We start from the raw sequence: 23,386 nt of genomic DNA, 5'->3' as shown, positions 1-23,386 counted from the left end.
ATGCCTTAATATTAATTGTAAAAAGTTCTAGTTCCACTAGCAGATTGTTTCCAGTGAAATAATCTGTTAATTTCTGATGAATTATTGACTTGAAACAACCTGAAAAGTTCCTCCTGGGTTAATTTGCATTAAGATAACTTCAAATAGATTTTATGCTTTTGCATTGAGGCTTTATTTTGTAAAAATATGTTAAAAACTCGTTTATCACATCACAGTTTGCTCAGTTAAGATCCAGTGGAGGTCGATACTCAGGGTGTTCAACATGCGGCGCGGGGGCCGTTTGCTGCTCTTTCTCCAAACTTCACTTCAACAGATCAAATTTATCTGCACTAATTTATGGAGCTGCATGTTTTTTTAAAGAATGCATTTATCTTTTATTTGCTTTCATTTTACCAAATCAAAACCTTTATTTATAATTTATAATTTATAATTTATTTATTTCGAACATGATACAAATATAAAAAGTAATATAGTACACAATAAGAAAAGTGAATAGAAAAGAAGAAAAGAAAGAAAAAAAAATACAGATATCTGTTTCAGTTAACATATCATGCTCAAAATGGGTAGGAAGAAGTAAAAACTTATTAACTCCTAGATGGAGTCAGTTAGGAAGTGACTTCTGTCTCATCCAAGGTTAAAGGAAAGTAAAGGTTTTTAATGATTCCTGGCTGCGTTGATTCAAAATAACTTTCCTCCAAACATCAGACTGATTTGTTCATTTTATTAAAATATTTATGGTTATTAAAGATGTTAAAATGTCCCACCGGTTTGGATCCAGAGCCTCGACCAGAACCAGCTGCAGGAAATAAACGACTACTTGGACTTCATCATCCACGACTGTTTACAATTATAAATGATAAATATGAAAGCAAACTGCAACAAACGACAAAGTAAAATCTGCTTTTGGTCTGGACCTACGGAAGACTTTAACTGCCAGAACTGAGAAACAAATTATGGCATGATTTCTTATTATAATGACAGTTTCTCATCAAAACAATGAAACTTTCTCATTATAATGAGACACAAAGCTGGTTATGAAAAACTGAGTTAATATTCTATGAAGTCATTAATTTAATATCTCATATTTGGTTGAGATGAACATTTGCTCCTGACATCACGGCGTCGCTCGCTCCTTCTCTCCCCGTTTCCTGTAAATCCAGAGGTGTTGCTGTTTTCTGCTGCGACTTTTATCATTTCAGACACAAAAGATATTTAGTTTTTAGTCGGATATGAATTGATACATTTTAGGACTTTTTTAACCTGATGGGTTTTGATTTCATTTAACGAGATTCTGCTCCTGATTTATTTCTGACTTCTGGCTGTTAAACTGTCCTGCTGTGAAATTAGTTTTTAATTAATTTAATTAGAAGCAAAAACTGAATTTCTCCAGATTCCTGTGAGACTGATGCTTTCGGCTGTTGCATAAAGTTTGTGCACCCTGATGGTAACAGAGGTGTGAATACTTTTCTGAAACATTCAGTCCTGTGATTTCAGGTGAATTTACATGATTTAAATATTGATATATGATGTTCTTAAGACCAGTAAAGCTCCGTCTCGGCCTGCGGCTCAGGTGTCACCTCCACTCCAGGTGCAGCAGGAGGAAGAGGAGGAGGAAGAGCGCGTCATAAAATGCAAATGCGGCGCCGCGTCCGTTTTTACAAATTAAATGTCAAGACATAAAAATTTGTCAGTTTCATTTTGCCGCCAGAAGGATGACAAATCCATATTCTCCTTTAAATAAAGCTCTTATTGCAGCGGAGGGTAATCATGGCAGAACAAAGCGCCGTGATTAACGATAGCAATTTATTGTATCTGGCGGCCGGCGAGGCCTCGGCTGCACAGAGACATCACGGTTATCATAATTCATATCGTAAATAACAGGTCCCAGCCAATCACAGCGAGCCGCCGATGTCATCCCAAATAACCTTTGATAACAATTACCATAGCAGGCAGAACAAACCGGAGTCACAATGTTATCTTATCCCCATTCTGTGCTTGTAGAATACAACACTATTACCATATAGATTAGACTATTTATAATAGTGCGTGTCACCGCTGTGCGTGTGAAGGTGCAGCGCGGCGCGGAGACGAAGGGACACCGCCGGACCGCCGCGCCTTTATGAGCCTCTCAGCGTCACAATGGAGGCAGAGCGCTGGGAACACTGGGAGCACTGGGAGCACTGGAGGAGATGTTAGCCGCGCTGATAAGGGGGGCGGATCTTGTTGAGCTGTTGTTCCTCCATGTTTCATCAGCTGATAGAAATTTTTCTGATGAAGAGCAGTGATATGAGGATGCCTCTTCCCCCTCCCCAACGCGTTGCTAGCCCACCCTGAGAGGCTTCCCACCCACCATGAACGGCTCCTTCAAACATCCAGCCTGGCTGAGGCGCTGAAACCAGAAGCTAACACCTCCGATCTCCACCGTTCATTTTCCACACAGCGACTAGAATTAAGCTAGCAGGCATCGAATGTAGACCGACTGACAGTAAACGATATTTGTATCAGCCAAGCCCTCCATCCAGCTGCTTAATGCAGCTCCAGTCCGTCTGCCTGGAAAGTCCGCTTCGTTTGGGGAGAAGTGAACCAAAACCGCTAACGCTAGTCTCCTCCAGACCTCAGTCTGGTTCGGTTTGAATGTGAACACCAAGTGGACCGGAGACCGCTCCAAAAACAGGAAGTGGACTGCAGTGCAGGGCATTCTGGGTAAATACAACCAAAGCTAAAGTGCTAGCCTAGCGCTAGCAGCAGAAATGGCTCCTGGTCTTTAGCCTAAAGAGAAATACTCCAACCGCTAAAATCCTCCATCTTGTTTCCATCTGGTGAAGAAGGAAGTTGCTCTCAGTGTCTTCAGAGGTTTTTGTGTCGTTTCCTTCAGTGGTTCTTGGTGCAGCGCCCCCACAGGCCAGGAGGGGAACAGGTTGGTTTGACTCAGAGCCACAGCAGCTGCAGGTGGAGCAGATGATGGAGTTCTGGTTCCAGTGGAACCGGGTCGACTGGACCACCAGGAGGAGAATCAGCCTTAGAAACCTGAACTGCCAGCTGGTTTCTCCAGGTTTACCTCTTCATGCTGCAGGATAATTCAGCCCCTTCATGACCAGCATCTTTAGCAGCTAGCAGAGCGCCGTTAGCTCTACCAGGTTCCTGAGGAACATCTGTTTGGATCCTCCATGTGTTTTTCTCTGGATTTTCTGGAAAACTCTGAGTCGGCCATATTTCTACTGTAGCTCTGGATTTGGGGATTCTAGGGGAACCGGTACCAGCTGGTACCAGCTGCCTGCTCACATGTCTGCTTTACGTTTTCCTCTCAGATCACATTCAGTTTGAGCTGCTAAACATTTAAGGTTACAGTCCTGGGTGGTGTTCCCCAGGGCTCCGTCTTTGCTCCTCTTTAGTTTATCTGTCTTCTTTTTCTAGGTTTCCTTTTTAAACAAACATTAAATATTTTCTCATGCAGTGATGACACTCAGCTCTGTCTGAAGTTTGTCTGGAACACTGCGCCGTCCTTCCCTCACCTGTTGCTGCACGCTTCCTATCAGCTGGCTGAAAGACTGCTCCTAAGACAAGTTTCGATGTTTGGTCATATTTCTGGTTGCACAAAGAATAGAAAAAGATGTAAAAGCTGTTCCAGGCATCATGTTAAATATATATTTATACACTGTAACGATTTTATGGTCTTTATTGTTTTCATTTGATGCCACCAGCTGTAGTTGAGTAATCCGGGTTTATAATTTATAGTTTCCAATAAATCTGAAGACTGAAGATTGTTCAATGTGTCAGTCAGGTTATTTAGCTCTGGATCGACAGGAAGCTGCTGATGTGTCTATAAAAATGTTTCAAAATGATATTTTAGTGTTAATTGGGAACGTGGCTTTAATATTAATTAGAGCTCTGACCCAACAGAGGAGGAAGAACAGCAGATTGATCTCCTTGAAATAAACATGTGAACAAACAGGACCTGTGAGGTGGATTAGAGACGCTGAAGATGTTTAAGGATGAAGCGGCAGCCGCGCCGCCTGGCATGGCTGTCCCTGTGTGGGCTACAACAGCTAATCGCTCTTGACAGGATCTCTAGTTATAAAAAGATTCTGTCAGAGCTGCGTGCTTCAGGTCGCTCAGGCGGAAAACCTGCAGTCGCTTCTGCACGGATCCAAATCGCTCTGACAAATCATGGCGGCGGAGAAAAGAGCGGCGTCCTACCTGAGCTGAGGTAAACATGCCTGCAGGAGGCTCAGCAGCAGGTGATCACAAACCGCCAGATGTTTCAGCAGCTCAACGGGGAAAATGTTCAAACTCAAGCTGCTGGGACTCTGACTGGAACGCTAATGGTCTTACTGGTTCTTATGTAGTGAAGAACTTGGAGGTTAGTTTGAGGAATCTACACAATTCAGGAGCAGCAACTTACATGATAAATCTGGAATTTACTTTCCTGAGATTTACAGATGGATTTCTGGATGTTTACAGTAAATGGAGAAGCAGATTTTACTTTATTTACATTTCTCAGTTTAACTCCCAGTTTCTGACAGTTTACAGGGTGTCATTTCAAATGAAATGTTATTTACCAAACGCTTTAAGAAGACAGTGAAATATGAATATGTGTCATGTTTACGTTCATCGTTAATGATTTATTGGTTTATTGATTTTCATTTCTTATTCAATAGAAACACATTTTCAGGATAGTTTGTTTGACATTTGGAGAAAATGGAAAAAGTTTTCTGTAGATTAATAACTAATGCACAGACTACTTTCCAGAACTACAAAACAGAAATTATATAGAACATCCAGTCTAGAACCTGTTGTCGTCTTCATCATCTGGAAGTTGATCTTTTCCAGGTTCTTTTTCTTGAATTTCTTTGGCCCTTTGAGGCTTCGCCGGTTCCTCTTCAGGGTTTCCTTGGAATGGACCATCTTTGCTTCCAGAACTTGCAGCACATTTCTGGGATGTGAAGGAAATAAGTTTTGGGCAGAAACGTTTTGCAGACTGAAGTTTGTCTTGTTTTTTCAACCTGAGTGAAGCAAGCAGCTTCCTGCTGAAACCCAGAAACTGAATCACTTCGTTTTGCTCTGAAAGATGACAAAGTGCTGTCTGATGATAAAATCTATGTTGGGATGAACCATTCAGATCATTTTTTGTGTTTTTTAGGTCTCTGTGTTTTAATAATTTATAGTTTAATTTCAGGTTAATTTCATGACTAAGTGAGTTTCTACATGTATTTTCTGTGTTTTGGATCAGGGCTCATATCAGCTGCAGCCAGGTGATCGTCAGGCCTTCAGGTTCTAACAGAACCGGTTCTGTGGGTCGTGAACCTGTTCAGAGTCTCATAAATGAATCTGGTTTATTAAATCAGGATGATGCCAAACAGCCACTGAGCACTTTGAGCCTAGAGTAAAATAAAAACATGTCTAAAAATATCTTCAAAGTCATGAAACCTTTTTTATGAAACGTCACCAAAACAACCAGTTTTAAACTGTGAAACTAAGAAGCTCTGATGTTTCTCTGCTGCTCAGATGATTGGAAAGTTTCTGGGAATCAATCAGAAGATACAGAAGCTGATTCCCTTCACAAATCCTGCTTTCTCTCAGCACTTCATCTCCTCTCTTAGATGGGATTCACAAAGCGAATTTTCTCCCCCGTTCCTCTAAATCTCTTGATCACTTTAATTTTTTGCTACGCTGCTTCATCGGTGTCCTGGGAAAGAGAAAAGGAGGAAGAGGAGAAGCCAAAGGGTGAGAGACGGGAAGGCAGGCTGGTTAGAAGTGAGGAAAAAAGCAGGCGAGTGGTATGGAGTTAAGGCTTTATCAGCCGCCCTGAGGTACGCGGGCCGCCGCTGAATCCAGAGAGATTAGGGGAAAACGCAGCACATGGCAGTAAGGGGCTTACGCCACAGCTGGTATTAGTTCAGGTGAAAAGAGTTTTGCTTTTACATAAAACTGGACAAATCCAGCCACAAAGCGCCTCCCGTCCGACCACAATGGGGTTCCTATCTGCGGACCTCACCTCGGCCCCGGGGCCCGGCGCTGCGCCGCCTGAGCAGGTGCAGCAACGGAGAGGAGGAGAAACAGAGAGGATCATGGGAGGAGGAGGTGCTGGCTCCACTGGGTCAGTACCAGAACCGGCCAACAGTAAAAATATTCTGCAGTTTGAGATCATATTCAAACATCAACATCTGGAAAATCTTTACATTAGTTTCACCTAAAAGCTCCAGATGTGGATACAAGTTTTCCATTTGAGGAAAAAGTTCAGACGATACGGCCAGAGGCGCTCCGATACGATATCCGTATCGGTCCTGTCAAAGTTCTACAGCAGATATCCGTGGCTGTGTGTCTGGTCTATTCAGTGTAACTCTACGCTCTTCATGATTTATTTTTTATTTCACATTTTATTTAGGATTCCTAATTTACTGCAGTTTAATTTTTTCTGCTTCAGTTTCTTTATTATTTATTTTTGTTTTAATCCTAATTTTAATCTGACTGAACAGATTAAAGGGAAGTTATTGGTGTATTTCAGTTTACAGTTAGCAAAGACATTCATAATTTATTAAATTTATGCTTCAACAAAACCAACATTTGGATTCAGTTTTGCTGCTTTTCTTCATCAGCCGATAATAAACCTCAGATATCAGAAGGTGAATCCATTAATTTCAAAATACAATTTTATTTATCAAGCACTTAAATTAAACAATTAAATTAAGCAATTAAAATAAAACCAACACAACGCATCAAAGAGAAAACATTTAAAGATTTAAAGTGAATTTGCCTGAAATTGTTTGGTCGCCATGGAAACAGCCAGGAAATAGACCAACGACCACAAAGACGCTGAAATCAAATAAAAGTTCCTTCATGTTTATCCCACATCACTTCAGTCAGATCAAGGTCTGGGCTTTGACTAGACCAAGGACTTTCCCTTTCTGAATTCTCCACTGGTTCTGGTGGGTTTACTGGGATGTTCTGGGTCTCGGCCCGTTTTCCAGCTTCAGCTTCATCATTATTTCTCACATATGGTCTCACATTTTCTTTAATAAAATAAAACATTTTTGAGTGGCCTAGTCAAAGACTAAAGTCTACTTTAAATCATTTCAGTAAAGCGGAGCAGGTCAAAGGTCATCCTGTTAAAATCAGAACCAACTCTTTGGTTTTAAAACTTTAGTTTTATATCAACTTCAGTTTGTGTTAAACTGAACCTGGAGACATTTTGAAGAGAAGCTAACGCAGCTAAATGCTCCTCTTTGGAGTCTCCCGTTACTTTAATTAGGCCTTTTTGATCTGCTGTGTGTTGTATCGTGAAATCGCGGTTCAGGTGAGTTTATCTTGCAGGCAGCTCAGCAGCAGTGCTTTATTCTGCGAGCAGCTCCAGAACCTCTCTGTCCTCCTCCATTGTTGGCAGAACAATGGCCTCAAAAAGCCAAGTTGGTCCCAAAAAAAGAGAGAGGTCCCGTATCTTCAGCAACGCTTAACATCAATTTACGACACGATTAATCAATTTGGAGGCGCTGCGTCTCCGCGCGGCGTCTCGTCATTAAATAAAGGCGGTTCATCTGCTGAATGAGCCGGGCTCATCGCGATACGGCGCAGGTTAAGGAGGAGGCGCATGTTTAGGATGGCGCTGCCTCTTAGCGCCTGATTAGCATAAGCTGATAGCGCTATCAGGAGCGTGCCATTGTGGTGACCCTGAAGCTGCCTCCCCACCCCCCGTCCTGCACCAGCAGCACCCATCCCACCCCAACACCCCACCGCCCCACTTCCTCTGAGGAGTCTTATCTGGGATGTACAGGGCCTCTGCAGCCTCCTGGGGAGAAGATGGAGGGAGGGGGCAGAGGAGGTGTGTGTGTGTGTGTGTGTGTGTGTGTGTGTGTGTGTGTGTGGTGATCCCATTGTTGAACGTTGTGTCTTTGAGTGTGTCCTCTAATGTTTTTACGCCTTTTGAATGATAATGTTTGATGCTAAACTTCAGGAAGACTTTTAAAGAAAAGACTTTGGATCACCTGGTCAAATATATAAAAACATTTCAGAACAAAGTGTTTACGTCATTTTAATGTCAAACACTGGAAAATAGTTTTTCCTTCACGGTTCGATGATGTCATCATTTTAGTTTCTAAAATTTAGAAACTACATATTTCCCTAAACAACCTCTGAAATAAAAATACAGATATAAAATGTACAAATTATTGTTTTAAATTATTTACAGTAACTTCACATCAAATCAGTTCAAGTTGTTTTATAGATTATGGATTTTTCCTGAAACTATTTTACTGTGTTTTTTACAGTGTAACCAATTATGAAACAAACTGACATTAAATTTAGTGAAATTCTAAAATACTCATCAGATGTATTGATCCATGTTTGGTTGACTGACCAGCCTTTGTTTTTCATTTTTCTGGAAGTTTGTTCCAGATCTGTGGTGCATAGAAGCTGAAAGCTGCTTCTCCATGTTTGGTTCTGGATGCAGAACAGAACCAGAACCAGAACCTGAGCGGTCTGCAGGTTGATCCAGCAGCAGATCTTTAATTTATTGGATTTCACTTTTAAAATAATTTCATCTGTTTGTCATATCTGTCCCAGATCTTTTGTCCCACTTGACCTTTGACCTTTAGACTGAGGGTCAGATTTGTTTCCTGTCTTTCCATGAAGAACCGGGTCCGAACTTACAGGAGTAACTGTGTGGAGGATTGGGTCGGTGTAGATGTGATGAACTCTGGAAACGAAACCATTTCAACACGTTTTCTCTGCTTTCAGCCAGGAAACTCGTTAAACCATCCATTAGTTTATTCAACTGGATTAATATGTACAGCATGTCTAAAGGCTTGGCGGTGGCAGCATCATGCTGTGGGGATTCTCACTGCTGGGATCGATGCATAAATTGGATGGAATGAAAAAGAAGGAGGAATATCTGGCCTGAAAGTTGAACCCAGAATCCAGCAGTGCTGCTGCAGATTTGAGAATTTCTTGCTAAATTTAGCAATAATTTCCATTTTACCTGTAAAATGACGATGTTTTCTGAGGCCGTGTGCAACGTTTCACCGTTCTGGGAGAAACCTCCGAAGGAAGCAGCTTTTCTCCAGATTTGTTCCTGCCTGTATCTCCATCACTCCTACGTTACCTCACTGTGACCCAAAGTATGATGAAACCACCAGAACATTTCATGAAGGTAAGCGATTCCATGGAGGTTAGGAGCTTAGCACTATTCATATCAGTTCACATTATGATGCAAATGATAACGGTGCGTCTGGCTGCCGCCTCTCCCTCTGCTCATCCAAGGCTCACCTACATACCGAACAGGAGGAGATGGACCCGGCGCCACTGATCCCTTTGTTGAGCTGATTGGATCTGAGCTGATCACATGTTTACCCTCAGCTCCATCTCTTTGAGAAACCTTCGTCACGGCTAGTGGAGAGCAGCGTTTGGCTCTTTGTGATTCTCCTTTCTTCTGCAGACGGCCACGCTCACACGCTCTTTATGTATATATGCTAATAGGCTGGCTAACACGGTTTCACGCTGTTTGTTTCTGAAAATGATGCAACTTGCCAGACATCCTTTTTTGGTTTTTTTGCTGATGTTCATGTTTCTTTCCCTCTCCTCCCTTTTTCAGGGCGGGCGATTTGGAAAGAGCAAAAGAGAGCGAAGGGGTAAAAGAGCGGGGTGGAGAGGAAATCCACAAAGGTTTTGTAATAAATGCACAGGCGACAATAACAACAAAAACATTCAAGGGAGAAAAAACGTGTTTCTGTGTTAAACAATTAGTGCTGCAGCATTAGAGCTGATCAGGAGGAGACAAAAGCTCAGCAGCAGCAGGGGTTTACCCCAAACACAAAGACGGAGCTCATCAGCTCCGAACCACCGCACCTCTGCTCAGGAACATCTGGAGGCTCAGGAACATTCAGGAACATCTGGATGCTCAGGAACATCTGGAGGCTCAGGAACATTCAGGAACATCTGGAGGCTCAGGAACATCTGGATGCTCAGGAACATCTGGATGCTCAGGAACATTCAGGAACATCTGGAGGCTCAGGAACATCTGGAGGCTCAGGAACATTCAGGAACATCTGGAGGCTCAGGAACATCTGGATGCTCAGGAACATCTGGATGCTCAGGAACATTCAGGAACATCTGGAGGCTCAGGAACATCTGGATGCTCAGGAACATTCAGGAACATCTGGAGGCTCAGGAACATCTGGATGCTCAGGAACATTCAGGAACATCTGGAGGCTCAGGAACATTCAGGAACATCTGGAGGCTCAGGAACATCTGGAGGCTCAGGAACATTCAGGAACATCTGGAGGCTCAGGAACATTCAGGAACATCTGGAGGCTCAGGAACATCTGGATGCTCAGGAACATTCAGGAACATCTGGAGGCTCAGGAACATCTGGATGCTCAGGAACATTCAGGAACATCTGGAGGCTCAGGAACATTCAGGAACATCTGGAGGCTCAGGAACATTCAGGAACATCTGGATGCTCAGGAACATCTGGAGGCTCAGGAACATCTGGAGGCTCAGGAACATTCAGGAACATCTGGAGGCTCAGGAACATTCAGGAACATCTGGAGGCTCAGCTTCCATACCTCCAGCTCTACATATCACTGCTCACACCTAGAAGTTTAGTTTATAGAACCGATTCACAACTTACAAAAATATGTTATTCACAAGAGTATATCTACTCGTGTCAACAGATTCACATTAATTCTAGTTTAATTGCAGGTTTAATAAAAATACATCAAATTCAATTTATTTTGCTTTTTGTAAAAAGTTATTTAACTTTCTATGTCCAGAGATATGAACTAGTGGCAGCAGTTAACCCTTTATTGGAGAGAAATGCAGTTAATATCCAAGACACTAAAAATGTCAGATGTTACTTCTATGAAAGAAAAAAACAGAAATCATAAAGTTAACGTGAACAAAAACAGCAGATAATGCAGAATTGGAGAGTAGTAGGAGAAAGTGGCAGAGTGAGGAAGAGTTGCTCCTCCTCCAGCTGCTGTGGTTCTGAGTCAAACCAGCCTGTTCCCCTCCTGGCCTGTGGGGGCGCTGCACCAAGAACCACTGAAGGAAACGACACAAAAACCTCTGAAGACACTGAGAGCAACTTCCTTCTTCACCAGATGGAAACAAGATGGAGGCGTCAGATTTTAGCGGTTGGAGGATTTCTCTTTAGGCTAAAGACCAGGAGCCATTTCTGCTGCTAGTGCTAGGCTAACACGTTAGCTTTGGTTGTATTTACCCAGAATGCCCTGCTCTGCAGTCCACTTCCTGCTTCTGTAGCGGTCTCCGGTTCCTCATGTTTAGTTTGCTTCCACATTCACTCCTGTGTTTGTTTGACTTTGATTCTAGAAAGTTGGATTAAATTAAACCAGAGTTGGATTAAAACAGACCAAACAGGACTGGTGTGAATGAAGCCTAATCTGCAGGGAAACATCTTGAACTTTGATATTTTCCTCACCATGATTTGACTAAAGTTTCGTTCTAATGTTGCCTGACCTGCAAAAGTTGCTTTTTAAATTTTCCTCTGAAACATCCTCCTCCATTCCTGATCAGTGTTGTGTTGCAGTAGAAAACAGTTTTTCTGCAGGTTGGGCTCCTGTTTCCCAGTGAAGATCTCCTCATTCAACAATGGCTCCAAATCAGAGCAAAATTAAAGGAAGTTGTTTCTAAATCTGCAGCCTGTGTGGCCACTCTCTCCTTTCACCATGAATGTGTCTCAGACGGTGTGGGTGTGTGTGAGGAACCCCCTCCGGTGGCGTCTACTCTGTACATCCGACTCAGTGGCTCCAGTGTGTGTGTGTGTGTGTGTGTGTGTGTGTGTGTGTGTGTGTGTGTGACTGTGGCACTTAACCCTGTGACCAGTGGTGGAATGAGCTCCACAGTAACCATTCGCCCTCTCCCACCCGGCGCTGCACCTCCTCGGTGTGTGTTACCACCCCAGGAGAGGCCAACCAGCTCACACACACACACACACACACATTACGGACACACAAGCCGTCTCCATGTCGTTGGAGGCCGAGGTGGTGATGGCGTAGTGCCTCATGTTTAGACTCTGAGTCTTTGTTCGTCCCTGATGGGCGCCTCCTCTACCTGCATATGAGGGAGGAAGTCTCTGCTGTTTCCACTTTAAAGTCAGGAAGTGTTTGATTCCCTCGGTTTCCTCGGCTACTAAAAGCTCATTTCATCTTTTCCCCGCAAACCACCGATTCACAAAACACTATTATTCCCTCTTTCTGATGCTGCTTGGTTCACGCTGCTGCAGCGTCTGTTGTCCGGACCGGGCGCCACGCAACAGAAACACCTGCTGACGCCTTGAGTCTGAGGCGGAGGAAACATGACCGCCATGTGGGTTCACTGCAGGTTTCTCTCAAAGGAAGTCCTCCCTTTGATTAACTGCTTCCAATTTAAACATTTCTGTACCTAAACAATGGATTCATCCAAAAGTCTTTATATTCTGCTTAAGTTTTTCTTAATCTTTCTCTTTCTGGATAATCTTTCTAATTGCCTGTTTCCAAATATAAACTGAGTAAATATGATTTTACAAGGAGTAAAATTTGGAAAAGTTTAAACTGTTTTTATAATTTTCGATATTTATTCTGATATTTAATCTTAAAGCCATATCAATGATATACATTTGAAATGAACCAAAACATTATTCAGATGCCAAATTTGGAAAAAGAAAACTTTGAAAGTGGAACCGGAACCTTTGTGTTGTGTTTCTGGTACGCCCTTAAATCTGACGCACAAGCAGCATCTGCAAACAGCGATACATGACGAAGCTGCTTCCCGGTGGATCTTCAAACGATCTGATTGGACGCTGGAAAACACTGTTGTTGTGTTGAAGTTGTGCTAACAGGAGCTAGCCTGTCATATATTAGCCTAAAGTAGCATTTCAATGCTAAACATGTAGCTAAGGCTAATGTTAGCATCCTCAGACCAGAATAATCAGTTTCCTGAAACACTTTGCTCCAACCTGATGGATGAAGAACAGATTGAAAACTAGAAATGTTTTTGATGTTTAACACATCCGTTTATTCAGCAAGTTCAACAAAAACCAGGAAAATGTTTTGTTCTAAAATGTCTTGAATGTTTTACAAACCTGTAAAAATATGGAATATAAAATGTGTTTTAACTGCACCGTGGACTTCGGACAGACTAAACTACCTTCTGTCTCCGATCAGGTCAGTCACACCTGGTCCAAACTGCAAAAACACAAAATCCTTTTTCATCTACTCTTAAGTGTGAATATCTTCATACCCTTAAAAAAAACAGATTATTTCATTTATAATGACAATGTCTTATAAGTGAAGTAATCTGTTGGTGGGACTAGTACTTAAAAAAAATCAACATTGTTAGTTTTGTCCTAACTTACCAAGATAGAACTTGGTAATGTTTCCTGTTTCTGCAGATTTATTATGCAGCGTTCCGTTAACAACCTGTGGATTTTAAAAAGGGGTTTTGGAAACATGAAAACACCAAAAACATCATGGACTTGGTTCTGATGTGAAACGGACCATCAGAACCAGCAGCTCCAGAGTTTCTCCTTCCACTAACAAAGTGAGGTCGGCCGGGGGCGGAGCTAACCTCCTGAGGTCGCAAGATTGACACCCGGCGGGCAGACGGCCTCCTCAGACCACAACACCTCTCCTCCAGGGTGGCTGCTTATCTGCTGCTGCAGGTCAAAGGTCAGCCAGCCACGTGAGCCGATGAGGGAACGGCTGGTTTAGAGAAAACCGATACGTTTAGAGGCGGCGTCTGACTGACGTTTATAGAAACTGATCATTTTAACACATTAATGGCCAGCAGAGAACGCAGGATGTGGAGGATTTGACTAGGCCAGAAACAGTCATATTGAACCTGAAGCTAAATTAGTTTGTTTTTACTGGAGCTCCAACTAATAATTAATCCAATTTTATATGTTATAAATAGATTAAAAATACAAATAAACAATTATTCCTTTTCTGAAAAAGAAAATATATATTTTCTCCCTAAGATGCAGCAGCAGCGTTTCTTTAGTGAACGTTGATGAATCTGCAGCTGAAAGTCCTTCTGACATCAACATCATGTTCCAGGACTGATCTGGGATTATTTCTGGGATTAACAGATTAATAACTGGACAGAAAAAGGTTCTAAATGGGAGATTTTTCAACTCAGAATGTGAACCAGGTGAAGCTCAAACTGCCACCAGAGGAGATTTTATCATCTTAGATGTTTTATCTTTATTTATCCAGGTTTTCTCGTTTACAGAATAAACCTGGTTTGATAAAACAAGCAATTAATAAAAAGTTAAATGTTTCTGATTTCTGTACAGTTTTGGTTCATTTGTGGTCTGAATGAAGCCAGAGATCTTCCTGTTCTGTCCTCTGAGTCTCTGCTCCAGTTAAAGATTATTAGTGTTATTTAATTGTCTTCTACTAGACAGAGGTTAAAGTTCAGGAAACTGGACCTTTGACTTTACCTGCAGAAACTCAGCACAGATCAACGCTAACGCTCAGAAACGCAGTAAACAGTTGATCTTCAGATGCAAACAGCCTCTGTGTTTTTGTCTCCTGGGTGATGAAATCCTGAGCTAAAAATGTTAAACCGCAGCAGGAATGTGTCCAATCGCTGCCACAAAGCGACACAGAGAGCCTGAAATGGGCTACCTACAGTGTGACGCCGCGGCTACTGTACACATCCACGGACAGCCCTGGGACCGACGTGTGAAAGGCATTAACATAAACGTTTCTTTTGTTACAGTTGCATAATCTCACACTTGAATTTTAGAAAAATAAAACCAGCCATTACACTGAATTTATTCAGTTTGAGGCTCAGAAGAAATGGTTGTTTTTGACCAAATTTAACATGTTAAATCCTAAAGTCACCTTTTATTCCAGCAGAATAATCTCAACATAAAAATGAGAAAATTCTGCCATCATTTTATGTCATTTATTCCCATTTTAGCTGCACAAAACTTCAGGCAGATTCTCCAGCTAACAGCTTGATGGAGACATCATGTTGAAGCTAAAATCTCATTTTCTGTTTCTTAAACTGTTTTATTTTTAATGCGTTTTAAATCAATTCAACAGAGGAAATGGAAACAGACAAAAAACATAAAATTTGCTCTGGAAAATGACAAAACAGCTTTCATACTTTTCCAGATTTTAAAGATTAAAGATGCAGGAACAGAAAAAGTGATGGATTATTAAAGAACCAACCTCTGAGGAAAGTCTGAGTTTATGAGACTTTTTAGTTTTTATTCCTGATTGATTAATAAATCAAAATGAAATCAGAGAAACAAACTGGTGAAATATTCCATGAATGAGAGAAAAGAGCAGAAACACTTTAATAAACCTTCAAGCAGTAAAAATGTGTCAGAAAATTAAACAAAATGTTGCTTCAGGTTTCAGGAGGAAAACCAGCAGGTTACAGTAGAAACCAGTCTGAGTCTGGAACTGGACCATTTGGACCAGAACATGTTTGGAACAACGACTCAAAACACAGCAGGAACTGTCTAGGTAGGGCCTAGTCAAAGCCCAGGCCTGGATCTCATTAGGATGCCGACTGTCCAAACGTTCAACCATCAAGAGGCACTTCAAAGAGTTTTACACCAGGAAACATAAACACAACATGCAGTCAACATTAACAATAACAGACTTTCTGTTGATCATATTTACTGGTGATTATTATCAATAAACTGGAAATATGTTGATTAATATTCCATTTAGCTTGAAACCCAAAACCCAGAAATCAGATTGTTTGGGACACGAACCAAAACCTGCAGAACCAGATTAACCTACAGTCAGACATGTTCAGCTTTATTCTCCATATTTTTATATTCTCCATGTTTTCCATATTCTCCATATTTTCCATATTTTTACATTCTCCATGTTTTCCATATTCTCCATGTTTTCCATATTCTCCATATTCTCCATATTCTCCATGTCTCCATATTCTCCATATTCTCCACATTTTCCATATTTTCCATATTTTTACATTCTCCATGTTTTCCATATTCTCCATGTTTTCCATGTTCCCCATATTCTCCATATTATCCATATTTTCCATATTTTTACATTCTCCATGTTTTCCATATTCTCCATGTTTTCCATGTTCCCCATATTCTCCATATTATCCATATTTTCCATATTTTTACATTCTCCATGTTTTCCATATTCTCCATGTTTTCCATATTCTCCATATTCTCCACATTTTCCATATTTTTACATTCTCCATGTTTTCCATATTCTCCATGTTTTCCATGTTCCCCATATTCTCCATATTATCCATATTTTCCATATTTTTACATTCTCCATGTTTTCCATATTCTCCATGTCTCCATATTCTCCACATTTTCCATATTTTTACATTCTCCATGTTTTCCATATTCTCCATGTTTTCCATATTTTCCATATTTTTACATTCTCCATGTTTTCCATATTCTCCATGTTTTCCATATTCTCCATATTCTCCATATTTTCCATATTTTTACATTCTCCATGTTTTCCATATTCTCCATGTTTTCCATATTCTCCATGTCTCCATCTTTCTCCGGTTTGGACCGATCCGTCCCCCTTCCTTCTGTCCAGAGGAACCAGACGTTGCTCTGGTGTCTCATGGTGATGAAAAGCCGCCGCCTGCCTGGCAGAGATGTTAACTGTTAACTTTGATCTCACTATTAATTCTCCATGAACGGCTAATAAAACATAATCTCTGTGTATCTGCATGTCAGCGCCGGCGGCTCCCGAAGCCTTCAGCAGATCTGACTGACACTTCCTGGCTGGCGGCTCAAACCGACTGCAGATAAAACAATCGAGCTTCAGGAGTTCAAATCACAGGGAGGATGAGTGGCACATGCCTCTGGCTGCTGCTGCATCTGCAGCTTTAAGTCGATTCCCTGACATCCATGAAGCGGATCCAAACAGAAAGAAAGAAAAGTTAGGAAGGATTTAGTTTTTGTCAGCAGAAAGTTTTTTCTAGGGGAAACGATAAACTGGGAAGTCGGTTCAGTTCGCTTCTGGATTTAAGACAAAACAAAGAAACTGGACAAAGTTCTGCTCTGGTTCTGATCAGCCCAAACCATTCAGACCACATTCAGACATCTGCTGACGTTTCAAACACATTCAGTCAGCAGACACTCCCTTCTCTTCTGTCTTATTGACTACAAAATTATCCCACAGATGAAAATATGATTTTTAATCAAAACCTGGATCAGATTTAAGACACGGATGCAGAACGTCCACAAGTTTCTGAAACCCCCAAATACATTCCTAACAAGTTGGGAGTTTTTCCTTCCACCCAACTTTCCATCACTAAGCAAGCAGCCGGCCCTCTGAGCTGAAACGTTTCCTCCTTAACTTTCTGTTTTAAAATCAGTTTTTATAATTCTGACCTGAGTTTGTCTTATTTATATTTCGCTCTAGTTGTGATAAATATATTTAAATATGAACTTTATTTTCTGAAATGGATGGAAAATATTGACCTTTTAATATTATTCCAGTTTAATTCGATAAATCAATACAGGAACTTTATCGTATCGTTTATAGTGATACTTTTATAATCATCAGAATTTTAAATTAATATTTAAAACCCAACAAAAAACTGTTTTAATTATTTTTTCCACTGTTTGTTTTTCTCATTGAGGTTATCAACAAATATCAATAACTTATGATCAATACTGTCTAGTGATTAATATGAGTTTATGTAACTGTGTCTATAGAAACAGAGCAGTGTTTGTTTTTGCTCATTCAGTCTCATAAAGTTACTTTAAAAATAAGTAATAAAAACGTCTTTTATCATTATAGGACCCAGAATTTCTCCTTTTGCTTCATATCTGAGTCAGTTTTGTTAATTGTCAGAACTTTATTCCTGTTTGTCTAAACTCTCCACTCCTGGCTTCTCTTTTCCTTCTCATTCTTGTGATGGGATCAGAACCGGAGTCTGATCGGAGCGATCGGAGCGCCGGGCAGACGGCAGCGGTTTGCTGCTGCACCATCGATAAGGAATGTTTTCCACATGACTTTCTCTGCTGATTGTGGAAACGTTTCCTCTCATCTCCAGGTTTGCTGCATGTGGAGCAGAAACCTTCAAACAGCAGCAATCAGGAAGGACTCAGTGATGAAGAGAGCAGCTCCAGAGCGGGGGTCAAAGGTCGCCTCTCATTGTGAGCTCTGGAGCTGATTGGAGGAAACGCAGCACAAACATGACGCAGTTTGAGGAAGAGGAGGAGAGGAGGCTCACCTGCTGGGAGGAAGAGGATTTACCTCCTTACCTGATTTATGATTCACTTTTTAAAGTGTCATGAAAAGACTAAAGTTACATTTAATCAAATTAAATTTGTCTGACCATTTACATTAATAACTTAGTAAACTTGGATAACAACTGAAATAGTTTTAAAGTTGAATCAACCTGTTGGTTTTTCAGTGTTTGAACTTTTAACATTTCATCACATCCAAACACTTTAACCTCAGATTCATGTTTTCACATCCACTGGTTCCCATGATCCTCTCTGTCAGTTTAGGTTCAGGAAGTCTGCAGGGGGTTCTGAGACCAGAACCAGAACTGCTGGACTCCAGTCAGACGCCTTCCTCCAGAACCGGGCTGCCCTGGATGGTATCTGGGTCGGCTTGTGGCTGCAGCGAGCGACGAGGGGAAGAGCAGAGAGCAGATCAGAGAGCAGAGAGCAGAGGGACTGAAGGTCCCACCGAAAGCAGGTCAGAGGCTCTGAGCTCACAGCTGCTGACAGGAAGCAGCTGAACTCACCTGAACTCACCTGAACTCACCAGAACTCACCTGAACTCACCTGAACTCACCTGAACTCACCAGAACTCACCTGAACTCACCTGAACTCACCAGAACTCACCTGAACTCACCTGAACTCACCTGAACTCACCAGAACTCACCAGAACTCACCAGAACTCACCTGAACTCACCTGAACTCACCTGAACTCACCAGAACTCACCAGAACTCAACAGCAGAAAAGACACAGAAATACTGAATAAATAAATGAAATGAAACATTGGTTTCTATCTGGTTCTGGTTTCGATCTGGTTCTGGTTTCGATCTGGTTCTGGTTTCGATCTGGTTCTGGTTTCGATCTGGTTCTGGTTTCGATCTGGTTCTGGTTTCTATCTGGTTCTGGTTTCTATCTGGTTCTGGTTTCTATCTGGTTCTGGTTTCGATCTGGTTCTGGTTTCGATCTGGTTCTGGTTTCGATCTGGTTCTGGTTTCGATCTGGTTCTGGTTTCTATCTGGTTCTGGTTTCGATCTGGTTCTGGTTTCTATCTGGTTCTGGTTTCTATCTGGTTCTGGTTTCTATCTGGTTCTGGTTTCGATCTGGTTCTGGTTTCGATCTGGTTCTGGTTTCTATCTGGTTCTGGTTTCTATCTGGTTCTGGTTTCGATCTGGTTCTGGTTTCGATCTGGTTCTGGTTTCTATCTGGTTCTGGTTTCTATCTGGTTCTGGTTTCTATCTGGTTCTGGTTTCGATCTGGTTCTGGTTTCGATCTGGTTCTGGTTTCGATCTGGTTCTGGTTTCGATCTGGTTCTGGTTTCTATCTGGTTCTGGTTTTGATCTGGTTCTGGTTTCTATCTGGTTCTGTAATGTTCTGGAAGAAGAACTCTTTATACTGAGGGTATGTAAATATCTGGACTCAGCTGTGTTTGCTTTGATGTTCTTTAGAAGGAATTTAAAGGGACAGTATCGTGTAAAATTAGCTTCTTTGATGTTTATTTCATGTTTTCATGTTTTTCCTTCATCAGAAACATTCCTGCAGTGTTGCTTTTATTCTTTCATGCATGTTTTAGAAATCCATTAATCTCCATGGCAACCAGCTGCCTAAAACATCCGGATGGACGAAGCCCCGCCTTCAAGGCTTAGCTCCTCCCCACTCAGCTCCTTCAGACTAGCCAGCAGCAATTAGCAAACTCATCATAGGATCTGCTGCTCAGAGGAGCCATGTTGGGATGACTTCCTGGAGGCGGAGCTTCAGAAAGAGCAGGAGCTTCTTAAAGAGACAGAGGCCCAGTTTCAAGAGGTTAAATCTGGAAATAAAATTTCTGTGAAGTCATATTTATATAATTTTCATGCCGGCTGAATGTAACATAGTTGGTTTATTATGTTATAAAATGACACTTAATGACGAATGAATGAATGAATGAATGAATGAATGTGTTTGGTGAGGCCAGCAGTTCTCCTGTGAAGCTGAGACCAGATTCTGCTTGTTGTTCCAGTTTTCATCAGATGTCTTCGCTCAGCCTGCGGTTCTGCTCCCGGTTTTATCGAGGCTTTTTACAGCTTCAGCTCTTCAGACGCTGCTGGCTGTGAAAGGAGGACAGTGACATGAAAACAGGCCTGAAGCTTCTCCTGTAATTACATTACTCTCCATAAAACATGTTTGCATATTCAGAGTTCAGGAGGAAGCAGCGCTGCTGGCTCCTGCAGCAGCAGAACAATGTGCAGCGCAGAGATACTTTATTAGCCTTATTATCAACAGTCCTCCTCATCCAGATTGTTGTCCTTCACCTTTATCACACACACACCTACACACACACACACACACACACACAGCAGGCGCCTGTGGCTCTCTGCATGCTGGGAGGAAAGTTGTGAGAAGTGAGAGCAGGGTTGCCAGGTTGGATGAATTAATGAGCCCAGGTGAGCCAGAGCCAAGACCTGCAGTCTTCATTTCCATCTGGATGATCACATGAAGCTAACGGCTGCTTCATTAAGCTAGCGCAGCCTGGCGGCCTGCAGCATGCAGGTGGAGCAGGAAGTGTTTGAGTGACGGAGGCCGGCCTGCAGCACCGCACGGCCGCTTTGATCAGACGGGACGCCTCACCTTCATCTCAGGATTATGAGGCTGGATGCTGATGATGCTGCGTGTTGGTTTCCCTGGAGACACGCAGGATGGAGGGAAAGGCTCTTTCACTTTCAGGGAATCTAGAGAACAAGCTTCGTTACAACGTTTCTGCAGCAGGAAACTGAATATCCTCCGTTTGATTCGACTGGTGAAGACAAACAAGGAACTGCTTTATGGTTGATGGTTTCATTTTCCACCAGAAGATGAACTTCACTTTATGAATTTATTTACTTCAATAAATCACGTTTTTAACGGTATTATAAATGCTTCAACGTTTATCTGCTGAGGAACGAATAAAAACGAGTCAATAAGGTGTGGATTAACTGTTCCAGTGTAAAAGTTTAAACAAATTTAACTGAATATTTTTCACAAATCAAAACAAACATTCAGAGTTTAAAATATTTCAAATAAAAACAGGAGTGAATTCAAACTCTCTAATTTAATGACTTTTGAGAATATTTGCTGCTTTTATGCACAAACTTATACATTAATTACTGACTGAATTATGACTAGTTAGGTTTTAGTTTTGAATTTATTCTGCATGTTTGCTCTGTAGATATTTTCCTCCTGAGTTTTCTGATGATTTCAGAGACAATAACAAAATCATTTCTGATCTGAATCTGAAGGAATCATCAGAAACATGAACAGAAACAAACACCTGAAACTGATCTGCGAGGAACGGATCCATGTGACGTCACATGCAGGATTTTCACCTGTGAACTGAACGGATGAACTGAACGGGTGAACTGAATGAACTTTTGGATGCTGAGCTGCAGCCGAGAAGAGAAAAGTAATCAGGAATGACTTTGTGACGACCTCTGCCGCAGATTGCCTCCGTTCAGGGAAACGGCCCCGTCAGTCCTATCGCGGTTGCCCCGGCAACCATCTGAGTCCCCATCTCTGCGCGTCCGTGTGCAGAAATGAGTTGTGAACAGGCGGGGATTAAACATGATCCGCAGACAGAGCGTCACTCAGCCACTCCCGCACAGCCTGCGGTTCATCCCGCAGCGTCAGGCGGGAGCGGAGTTAAAGCGTTTCTCTAGCGGGGAAAGTGCGCTCAGTTTGAAAAGTTCCCTCCAATCAGGAGGCGATGGAGGGCGTGTCAATTGATCAGCTGATGATCAATAACAGACAAACTGTGGCTCAGTTATTCATGAAGTTAAAGCCCCGCATTTGTTCCGCATTCAGAGGAAACTGTTCAGTTTTCACTTCACCGGAAGTCCGTCAGAATCCGTTTCTGCTCTCCATCCAATCAGGAAACACCTGAAGAAAAACAAGATTCAGTTTCTGCAAAAATGAGAAAAACAAGTTTAGATCCAACAGAAATATTCTGAGTTCAGCAGCTTCACTTTAACTTTTATTCTCTGAACCACAGTGAAATCAGAGCAAAAGATTTTTACACCAGAATAACAAGAAGCTACATCTAAATGTTAAAATGAATTAACTCTGATTTTAAGAGACTAATTATTATTTTTAAAAGTAGAAAATACTTGGCTGTGAAACTAATGAAAATTTCCTAATTATAATATTATTATCATTTTATGATAACATATTTTAGTCATTTTTTAACCTGACAGTTTTACCTCACTGTGTGTGGGGAAGAGGGGGATGGGAAAATTTACTTCAATAATTTTATTCCTTCTATTAATAAAAATATCTTTCACTTTACTTTAAACCTCAGATTTGGCCTAAATATTGGGTAAAGTTTTCCAGGTATCCTGAACTTTGACCCTGATCCTGATCCGTGTTTCTGTGTATTTATTTTTAGGGTTTTCTGAGTTCAGTTTCTGCCCCGTTGATTGTTCCCAGGTGTGTCTCGTTCCCTTGATTTCCCCCCGTGTGTATTTAGTCCACCTGTTGTCTCTGGTCGGGTCTGATGTCTGCAGCAGAACCGTGAAGTCCTGTCGGCATTAGCTCATCGTGTCAGTTTCTTCCGGTCCTGAGCCTCTGAGTTCCGCTCTGCCTGTAATTTGGACTGTTGATCATTTTCATTAAATTCATAATTTTCATCTACATCCTGGGTACCTGCGTCTCTCCTCACCACCATCACCCCCACTTCATGACGTGGTCATTTCAATCAGAATGCTCCTCTCTGTCTCTGCAGACAGGAAATTATTTTTCATTTTGGATCTGAGTTCAAGAAGTTACCGGAAGTAACCTGGAGTTTGTGGAGGATTTCCTCCTGATCCGGTTCCGGTCCGGTTCCGGCCCTCCTGGTGCCAGCGGGACGCGGAGAGCCCGGCCCGCTGCAACCTGATGTTTGCCTCATTGACAGTTAAAGGGGGCTGAACCCGACACCCCTCCCTGATGCCCCCCTCCCTGATGCCCCCCTCCTCCTCTGCTGCTTGATAAAAGTTCAATCAAATTAAAAAAATCAAAACTGTGTGTGCATCTTCACACGTTTATAGTAAATAACTGTTTATAGTTATGGGAAATTAAATGATCACAACTTATAATATTTTTCTCAGATTTCTAAAGAAGATTCCACACAGTTTAAATATATTTCAGTTAATGTAAATGTCATAGTTTTATCATCCAAGTTTCTTCAGTCGTCGTTTATGACAGGATTTCCA

General features: G+C 41.7%; 1 long non-coding RNA gene across 1 annotated transcript; it reads right to left on the bottom strand.

Annotated features, from left to right (window-relative positions):
• Positions 1-19,654: 19,654 nt before the first annotated feature.
• LOC148152552 (uncharacterized) lies at positions 19,655-23,124 on the bottom strand. The gene is made up of 2 exons (XR_015762077.1): positions 20,793-23,124; positions 19,655-20,272 (listed from the first exon to the last, which is right to left on the bottom strand). It is a non-coding gene; the product is annotated as an uncharacterized LOC148152552 (long non-coding RNA).
• Between the last annotated feature and the right edge of the window lie 262 nt (positions 23,125-23,386).

Source organism: Poecilia mexicana, unplaced genomic scaffold (genome assembly GCF_051168715.1).
Source record: "Poecilia mexicana isolate PSO_F unplaced genomic scaffold, ASM5116871v1 scaffold_23, whole genome shotgun sequence".
Classification (NCBI taxonomy): Eukaryota; Metazoa; Chordata; class Actinopteri; order Cyprinodontiformes; family Poeciliidae; genus Poecilia; species Poecilia mexicana.
Note: the sequence above shows the minus strand (reverse complement) of the source record. Positions and strands in the feature narration are given on the sequence as shown.